The following is a 10499-nucleotide window of genomic DNA, read 5'->3' on the forward strand; positions in this document are numbered from 1 at the left end:
GTGTTTATGTTAGTTAATTTATGTACGAGTCTGGTGTCGTTGTTTGGGTTTGTTGGGTTGTTATGCAATACAATGACTATGAGATGGGTAATATTTTTACAGTATTTGTTACCAAACAATTTGAAAGTATAGTTCTCTGCGCTCCTGATCAAGTTGCCGCAACCAGTTTCTTAAAACCATTGCTTTTCCCAGGTTTAAAATCTCCCTGAGCTAGAATGATTCACAGCTCTTTTTTCACATGATTGTTTGCGCAAGAGCAGGGGTGCATGATCAAGATATATACAGCCAGCGTAATGCTGCCCCAGTGTACACATAAAGCCGCGATCACAGGTATATACATTCTCTCATCGAAAGTCTGTCCGCCCACATAATAATAAATAGATCCACAGGGTTAATGAAAATGCTGCAAAAATGACATTGTCTAACTATAATGTCCCTTTAAGGGTGTGGCTAATACAAACACATCCAGACACTTCTGTATCCAACAACATTTTACTCAAAAATATTTGGGTCCTTTCAGAACCAACACTTTTTTTCAGAAAAACAGCCGGATCCTGCAGGATCCATGCCTAATTTAGACAAATACACACAATTTTTTTTTCCACACAAACACATCCAGACACTTCTGTATCTAACAACATTTTACTGCAAAACATTTGGGTCCTTTCAGAACCAACACTTTATTACAGAAAAACAGCCAGATCCTGCCGGATCCATGCCTAATTTAGACAGATACACACACATTTAAGTGTTTTCCACACAAACACATCCAGACACTACTGGATCCAACAACATTTTACTCAAAAACATCTGGGTCCTTTCAGAACCAACACTTTTTTACAGAAAAACAGCCGGATCCATGACTTAATTTCGACAGATACACACAAATGTAAGTATTTTCCATACAAACACATCCAGACACTTCTGCATCCAACAGCATTTTACTCAAAAACATTTGGGTCCTTTCAGAACCAACACTTTTTTTCATAAAAAAAGCCGGATCCTACCGGATCCATGCCAAATATAGACAGATACACACACATTTAAGTGTTTTTCCTTACAAACACATCCAGACACTTCTGTATCCAACAACATTTTACTGCAAAACATTTGGATCCTTTTAGAACCAGCACTTTTTTTTACAGAAAAACAGCCGGATCCTGTCGGATCAATGCCTAATTTAGACAGATATACACAAATTTAAGTGTTTTCCATACAAACTCATCCAGACACTACTGGATCCAACAACATTTTACTCCAAAACATCTGGGTCCTTTCAGAACCATCACTTTTTTACAGAAAAACAGCCGGTTCCTGCCGGATCCATGCCTAATTTCGACAGATACACACAAATGTGTTTTCCACACAAACACATTCAGACACTTCTGGATCTATCAATATTTTGCACAAAAACATTTGGGTCCTTTCAGAGCCAACACTTTTTTTTACAGAAAAACAGCTGGATCCTACCGGATCCATGCCTAATTTAGACAAATACACACAAATGTAAGTGTTTTCCATACAAACACATCCAGACACTTCTGTATCCAACAACATTTTACGCAAAAACATTTGGGTCCTTTTAGAACCAACAGTTTTGCTGTTTTTCTGTAAAAAAAACCTGTTGGATGATATGTTGCAAGTAAGGAGATGGTGGTCAGAAAGAGGAAAGGGGGAGCTTGTGAAGTTTGAGAGAGTGCATCAATAGCTAAAGATCAGGTCAAGGGAGTTACCATGTTTGTGAGTGGTAGAATCAGTCCATTGTGATAAACCGAAAGAGGAAGTGAGTTGCAGAAGTTGTTTTGCAGAGGAGGCAGTTGGATTGTCAAGAGGGATGTTGAAGTCACCAAGAATGAGGGAAGGGGTGTCTGAGGAAAGGAAATAAGGTAGCCAGGCAGCCAAGTGATCTAGAAATTGAGTTGAGGAGCCAGGAGGACGGTATATGACTGCAACACGTATAGAAAGAGGAGAGAATAAGCTAATCATGTTGGTTTCGAATGAGGAAAATGTGAGGGAAGAAATGGGATGTATTTGTTGAAAGGTGCAACGAGAGGAAAGTAAAATACCTACACCACCTCCTTGTCTATTACCAGACCTAGGAGTGTGGCTGAAGTGGAGACCCCCATGTGACAGAGCAGCAGTGGATGCTGTGTCTAGGGGAGAGAGCCAGGTTTCTGTTAGGGCCAGAAGGTTGAGGGAGTGGGAGATAAAGAGGTCATGTATAGAAGTGAGTTTGTTGCAAACAGAGCGAGAGTTCCAAAGTGCACAAGTGAAAGGGGAAGTGACTTTTGATGCAAGAGGAATGTGAGTAAGGTTGTCAGAGTTTTGTTTTTTGAGTCTGTGGGACGGTATACATGGATGTGCACGGCTAGGCAGGTAAAGTTCATGAGTACAAAAGTAAGGTGAGTTTAAGAGAGATGGGCTAATGAACAGTGTAGGTGGAGAGGGAGAAGGAGTAATTGAATAATGTAGTTTGTTATAGAGACAGAAGGCAGCAAAAAGGAATAAGAAGATATTGATGGATCAGAAGTATCTGGAGGTATTTGTGTGGAAAACACATTTGTGTATATCTGTCTAAATTAGATATGGATCTGGCAGGATCTGGCTGTTTTTGTGTAAAAAAGTGTTGGTTCTTAAAAGGACCAGTTGTTTTTTTGTAAAATATTGCTGGATCCACAAGTTTCTGGATGTATTTGTGTGGAAAACACATTTGTGTATATCTGCCTAAATTAGGCATGGTTCCGGCAGGATACGGCAGTTTTTCTGTAAAAAAAAGTGTTGGTTCTGAAAGGACGCAGATGTTTTTGTGCAAATTATTATTGGATCCAGAAGTGTCTGGAAGTATTTGTATAGAAAATATTTAAATTTGAGAATATCTGTCTAAATTAGACGTGAATCTGGCAGGATCCGGCTGTTTTGAAGCAAAAAAAGTTTTGGTTCTAAAAGGACACAGATGTTTTGGTGTAAAATATTGAAGGATACAGAAGTGTCTGGATGTGTTTGTGTGGAAAACACATTTGTGTATATCTGTCTAAATCAGACATGGATCCAGCAGGATCTGTCTGTTTTTCTGAAAAGAAGTGTTGGTTCTGAAAGGACCCAAACGTTTTTGTGTAAAATATTTATGGTTCCAGAAGTGTCTGGATGTGTTTGTGTGGAAAACAATTAAATTTGTGTGTACAGGTAGCCCTCAGTTTACGCCAGGGTTAGGTTCCAGAAGGAATGGTTGTAAATCGAAACCGTTGTAAATTGAAACCCAGTTTATAATGTAAATCAATGGAAAGTGAGGGAGATAGGTTCCAGGCCCCTCTCAAAATTGGCATAAGTAACACCTAATACATTATTTTTAAAGCTTTGAAATGAAGACTTTAAATGCAAAACAGCATTATAAACCATATAAAATAATCACACAACACAGAATATATAATTAAACTAAGTTAAATGAACAAAAACATTTGCTAAACAGCATTATAAACCTAATAAAATAATCACAACACAGACTTCACTTGCATTTTTCTGCAAACAGTTCTTTCTATGCATTCCAATCTGGACTGATTTATAGGAAGATCTTGTTCCTTTGAAATCTGCTCGATAGCTCAGGTATGGTTAAACTATTTCATTTCAGCTTGCTTGGCTTTGCTTCAACACAAGCGGACAGCTCCACCTACTGGCTCTTTTAATAAATACACTGCTTCTCAATGCTTTTCAATAGCAGTCACATGACTGGAAAAAAAGGTTGTTATTCTGAAACAGTGTAAATTGAACCGTTGTAAAATGAGGGCCACCTGTATATATCTAAATTACGCATGGATCCGGCTGTTTTTCTGTAAAAAAGTGTTGGTTCTGAAAGGACCCAAATGTTTTTGAGTAAAATGTTGTTGGATCCAGAAGTGTCTGGATGTGTTTGTGTGGAAAACACTTAAATTTGTGTGTATCTGTTTAAATTAGGCATGGATCCGGCAGGAACCGGCTGTTTTTCTGTAAAAAAAAGTGTTGGTTCTGAAAGGACCCAGATGTGTTTGAGTAAAATATTGTTGGATCCAGTAGTGTCTGGATGTGTTTGTGTGGAAAACACTTAAATTTGTGTGTATCTGTCTAAATTAGGCATGGATCCGGCAGGATCTGGCTGTTTTTCTGTAAAAAAGTGCTGATTCTGAAAGGACCCAAATGTTTTGCAATAAAATGTTGCTGGATCCAGAATTGTCTGGATGTGTTTGTATGGAAAACACTTAAATGTGTGTATATCTGTCAAAATTAGGCATGGATCCTGTAGGATCCGGCTGTTTTTCTGTAAAGAGTGCTGGTTCTAAAAGGATCCAAATGTTTTGCAGTAAAATGTTGTTGGATCCAGAAGTGTCTGGATGTGTTTGTGTGGAAAACAATTAAATTAGTGTGTATTTGTCTAAATTAGGCATGGATCCGGCAGGATCCGGCTGTTTTTCTGTAAAAAAGTGCTGGTTCTGAAAGGACCCAAATGTTTTGCAGTAAAATGTTGTTAGATACAGAAGTGTCTGGATGTGTTTGTGTGGAAAACAATTAAATTTGTGTGTATTTGTCTAAACTAGGCATGGATCCAGTAGGATCCGGCTTTTTTTCTGTAAAAAAGTGCTGGTTCTGAAAGGACCCAAATGTTTTGCAGTAAAATGTTGTTGGATCCAGAAGTGTCTGGATGTGTTTGTGTGGAAAACACTTAAATGTGTGTGTATCTGTCTAAATTAGGCATGGATCCGGCAGGATCTGGCTGTTTTTCTGTAAAAAAAGTGCTGGTTCTGAAAGGACCCAAATGTTTTGAAATAAAATGTTGTTGTATACAGAAGTGTCTGGATGTGTTTGTGTGGAAAACAATTAAATTTGTGTGTATTTGTCTAAATTAGGCATTGATCTGGCAGGATCTGGCTGTTTTTCTGTAAAAAAGTGCTGGTTCTGAAAGGACCCAAATGTTTTGCAATAAAATGTTGTTGGATACTGAAGTGTCTGGATGTGTTTGTGTGTAAAAAAATTAAATTTGTGTGTATTTGTCTAAAGTAGGCACGGCTTTTTTTTCTGTAAAAAAGTGCTGGTTCTGAAAGGACCCAAATGTTTTGCAGTAAAATGTTGTTGGATGCACAAGTGTCTGGATGTGTTTGTATGGAAAACACTTAAATTTGTGTGTATCTGTCTAAATTAGTCATGGATCTGGCAGCATCCGTCTGTTTTTCTGTAAAAAGTGCTGGTTCTGAAAGGACCCAAATGTTTTGCAGTAAAATGTTGTTGGATCCAGAATTGTCTGGATATGTTTGTGTGGAAAATAATTACATTAGTGTGTATTTGTCTAAATTAGGCATGGATCCGGCTGTTTTTCTGTTAAAAAGTGTTGGTTCTGAAAGGACCCAAATGTTTTGCAGTAAAATGTTGTTGGATCCAGAAGTGTCTGGATGTGTTTGTGTGGAAAATAATTAAATTAGTGTGTATTTGTCTAAATTAGGCATGGATCCTGCAGCATCCGGCTGTTTTTCTGTTAAAAAGTGTTGGTTCTGAAAGGACCCAAATGTTTTGCAGTAAAATGTTGTTGGATCCAGAAGTGCCTGGATGTGTTTGTGTGGAAAACAATTAAATTTGTGTGTATTTGTCTAAACTAGGCATGGATCCGGTAGGATCCGGCTTTTTTTCTGTAAAAAAGTGCTGGTTCTGAAAGGACCCAAATGTTTTTGAGTAAAATGTTGTTGGCTACAGAAGTGTCTGGATGCATTTGTGTGGAAAACACTTAAACGTGTGTGTATCTCTCTAAATTAGGCATGGATCCGGTAGGATCCGGCTGTTTTTCTGTAAAAAAAAAGTGCTGGTTCTGAAACGACCCAAATGTTTTGGAATAAAATGTTGTTGTATACAGAAGTGTCTGGATGTGTTTGTGTGAAAAACAATTAAATTTGTGTGTATTTGTCTAAAGAAGGCACAGCTTTTTTTCTGTACAATAGTGCTGGTTCTGAAAGGACCCAAATGTTTTGTAGTAAAATGTTGTTGGATACAGAAGTGTCTGGATGTGTTTGTGTGGAAAACAATTACATTTGTGTGTATTTGTCTAAATTAGGCATGGATCCGGCAGGAACCGGCTGTTTTTCTGTAAAAAAGTGCTGGTTCTGAAAGGACCCAAATGTTTTTGAGTAAAATGTTGTTGGATCCAAAAGTGTCTGGATGTGTTTGTATGGAAAACACTTAAATGTGTGTATATCTGTCTAAATTAGGCATGGATCCGGCAGGATCGGGCTGTTTTTCTGTAAAAAAAGTGCTGGTTCTGAAAGGACCCAAATGTTTTGCAAAAAAATGTTGTTGGATCCAGAAGTGTCTGGATGTGTTTGTATGGAAAACAATTAAATTTGTGTGTATTTGTCTAAATTAGGCATGGATCCGGTAGGATCCGGCTTTTTTTCTGTAAAAAAGTGCTGGTTCTGAAGGGACCCAAATGTTTTGCAGTAAAAATGTTTTTGCAGTTAGGATACAGAAGTGTCTGGATGTGTTTGTGTAGAAAACAAATACATTTGTGTGTATCTGTCTAAATTAGTCATGGATCCGACTGTTTTTCTGTATAAAAGTACTGGTTCTGAAAGGACCCAAATGTTTTGCAGTAAAATGTTTTTGGATCCAGAAGTGTCTGGATGTGTTTGTATGGAAAACAATTCAATTTGTGTGTATTTGTCTAAATTAGGCATGGATCCGGCAAGATCCGGCTTTTACCCACACCCTCCCTTTAATTATTGAAATACAAGATTTATTAGTGTAAACAATGCATATATGTGTTTGTATGGTTTGGTTGCTAGCTATAGGATTCTGCTAGACATACTTATCGCCCTCCAGACTACAACTCCATTCTGGCTAAATCTGTGACTTCAACTCCCACTAACTTCTGCTGTTATATCGGTACTGAGCATACTTTGGAACTAAATCAGATTAGTAATTTGATTTTTGCCCATCTTTAACACTAAGTGGATTAGTACGAAAAAATCTCTGGACTAATAACTTAAATGTATCTGTGCAGTAAACTACAGTGACCATATGTTTATAAACGTTATCACTGTCATTGTAGCTGAAGGTTGAATGCAACTGCATTTATCAGCCATCACTTGCTCTGAATGATTATGATGTCATATGACACATTGCTGGCAACATTCTAAGCATGTGCATCAGATGAAGATGCCTGTTAGATTTCATCACTGCAGTAATTGTATCTTGAAACAGAGGCATTTTTATATATATTTCACCTAAAAAACGTAGTAATTGGACTATATAAATTTATATATATATAAATTTATATAGTCCAATTATTACGTTTTTTAGGTGAAATATATATTAAATATTTTTAACTTTTTTAACATTTTTTAATATTTTTGTAATGTATTGTGCTTGTGTTATATGCATTTAAATTGATAAGTTTACATATTTTAAGTTTACATGTTTTAGATTTTATATGCCCACATGAAATAAAAATAATTTTTTCCCAATCTTTTCCATATCTCTTATCCCATTTTTTTATATGGAGTATATAATCCCCCCTTTTTTATGTGGAGTATATATCTACTGAAATATGTCTGTATTCATATATTATTTTCTATTTATTAGATATCAATTAAATTTACAAGATTGTGCGCTTTCACTGTAAGCTATTCATATGGGGTTCATTTTATAATCCTTTTCTAATATATATTTATTTCATCCGCAAATATATATCAAATTCTGTACAAGTTGAAATAGTTTTTTGTGAAAATTACATATTACTCAATTACGCTAAGTACTATCACTTTAAGAATTGCCCCTGGTAACCCCTATATTAAGAGCTTACAATCACTAGCAAGTTAGAGCTTGAAAAAGGCTGTTGAACAGCCGAAACACGTTGCTCCTGAATCTGACCGCTCTAGCGATCCGTAGTTAGAGCGTGGACTACAGCTGCTACACTAACCTGTATTTCCACAACCGCCGATTGCCGAAAAACTGAGAGGAGAAAGTATCCGCTGAGCGTATGGGCTTGTGATGCTCCTAACCAACCGTTGAGGACTAAACACACACACCCTCCGGTGTAAGTAAAATTGGACGCCTTTTTGTTGTGACTGTATTCCGCTGGTGACAAGTTGTTCTCTTCTTGTCTTTCCCTAGGAAATCCATCCTGTTTGTTTAATTGTGGAAAACCTTATGTGCCTTTAAATGTTATATGAGTGATTTGCTTTAAGGAGCGACATCTCAAGATATTCATTTACTACGCATTCCCTGAAGCTCCATTTTCCTCCTTGGCATTTTGTATTCACTGATACTACTGTGATTACTGCATCTCTGTTCTTATTTATGTTTTTATATGAATGAACTTCTGTTTTTATATGCATTAATGTTTGAATGAATGTGTTTTATTGCAGTACTTTTTTTAAACTGATGATTAAATCATCTATATTTTTTTAATATAATAAAACCTGCCTGTACTATATTATATATTTGCTATATCATTATTTATTTTACATTTTGAAGCTATATAATTGATTTTAATAAGCCATATTATTTTGGGTTTTTAGCTTTTCTAGCACCACAGACACTTGATAGTTCAGGTTCTCTTTTTTAGGAATCAGGGCTATCTTACAATGTTATTTCTGTTTTGGGTGTAAGGAGGTTAATATCCCTTTAAGAAGCTCAGCTGCAGATTACTTCTTTTGCTATGAGTTAGTGGTTACAGTACGTAATACAGAGTTTATTTATAAAACAGAAATAATAAACCTGGTTGTTGTTTGTGTCACTGAGGTTTTAGAATCCCCTTATATATATGAAGGGTATCTTTGTAGCAGTGAGTTTAATTATTATTGCAAGCAAGCAAGTATTATTATATAAAGTCTGTAACAAGTATGAAGTTGCACAGATAAATTAATCCCAGAGTTTCCTTTACTGAAGTTCAGGCTTTTGTAGTTATGTGATGAATATCAAAGGCTGTATAAATGAATACCTTGAATCATGCAGGATATATAGTTGGATATTACTTTTCTCTGGATTAATAATTACTTGGTATCAAAACAGTTCAGCAATGCGTTTTTATTAAATAAGCGATGGTAATGTTACCTTATTTGTTCCTTGCTGAATGAGGCTGACTTACACTGCAAACGGTTGCTCAGGTTCTGTCCCCGGAGTTTCCCTGCAGCGTGTAATGGCGGAAGCCTGTGTTGGGGGAGGGTTCAGCTTCAGTATATGGCTGTAGTACAGATGCCGATACGGTAACGAAACAAACTGACTGATTTACAAGGCAGAGACTGCAGTGGTGAGAGTTGTGATATCCTTATCACTTCGATGTAATTTAGTATAACTCTTCTGAGGATTTGATGAATTGAGTTGCAGATTGATTGGTGTATTCAGCCACAGACGATGAAATTGAATTTGTCCTTGTGAGACTTGAAAATAGTTAAACAGTGGATTTATCCCTTCTCAGGTGTATTTCAAGTTTAGCTCAGGTCTTCAAGAGTTTGTAGGTCAAACGAAAATTACTAAGCAGTGATTGCCAGGAAGTTGCAGGATTTTAACAGGAAAGCAACCAATAGGTGGAGAGAAAGGAACGTTACTGCTTAAAGGTACAGTGTCCCTGACATGATCCCCCCCCTAAGGGAGCTGTTCCACAGCTACCGGATGAGGACGATCTGGGTGTCTCCGATGGAAAGCAGAAATCAATCTGGGAGCTTTGAGGTTGTAAGCAGGTTCCCAAGAGTCTTCATCTGATGAGAAGTTTTTCCAGCGTATCAAATACTGTAATTTGCCAGAGCGCATACGAGAGTCCAATATGGAATGAACCTCATACTCATTAGGGTCCAGAACAGTTGGAGGTGGAGGAAGTAAAGTGCTGGTGTCACGTAAATCTCCATAAGGCTTTAATAAAGATACATGTATGGTGGGATGGATCTTTAAATTATCAGGAAGTTCTAAAGTAACTGCATTTTGATTTACTATTCGTTTTATTGAATATGGTCCAATGTAAAGACTTGCCATCTTCTTACTGGGAATCTGTAGTCTAAGATTCTTTGTGGACAACCAAACTTTGTCTCCAATGGAATATGCTGGGGGTACCCTTCTACGAAGATCATAATACTTCTTTTGGACATCCTGAGCATCTTTGATATTTTGATGTATATAGTTAAAGTTATCCACAAGGGAGTTATGCAAATCGTCCACTAAAGGTGAATCAATGGATTCTTGTGTAGATAATGTAAAAGTTGGATGGTACCCATAGTTCGCGTAGAAGGGAGTAAGTTTCGTAGAGGAGTTGACAGAATTATTATAAGCAAACTCTGCCATTGAGAGGTAATCCATCCAGTCGTTTTGATGATAAGCACAAAAACATCTTAGGTACTGTTCCAACCACTGGTTAATTCTCTCTGCTTGGCCATTTGTCTGCGGATGAAAGGATGTAGAAAACCTGTGATCCATGTGTGTTAATTTGCAGAGGTTGGTCCAAAAACGAGAGGTAAACTGGGAACCTCTGTCAGTTGTGAGAGTTGGTGGTATTC

Source organism: Bombina bombina, chromosome 1, assembly GCF_027579735.1.
Source record: "Bombina bombina isolate aBomBom1 chromosome 1, aBomBom1.pri, whole genome shotgun sequence".
In the NCBI taxonomy this organism is placed as follows: domain Eukaryota; kingdom Metazoa; phylum Chordata; class Amphibia; order Anura; family Bombinatoridae; genus Bombina; species Bombina bombina.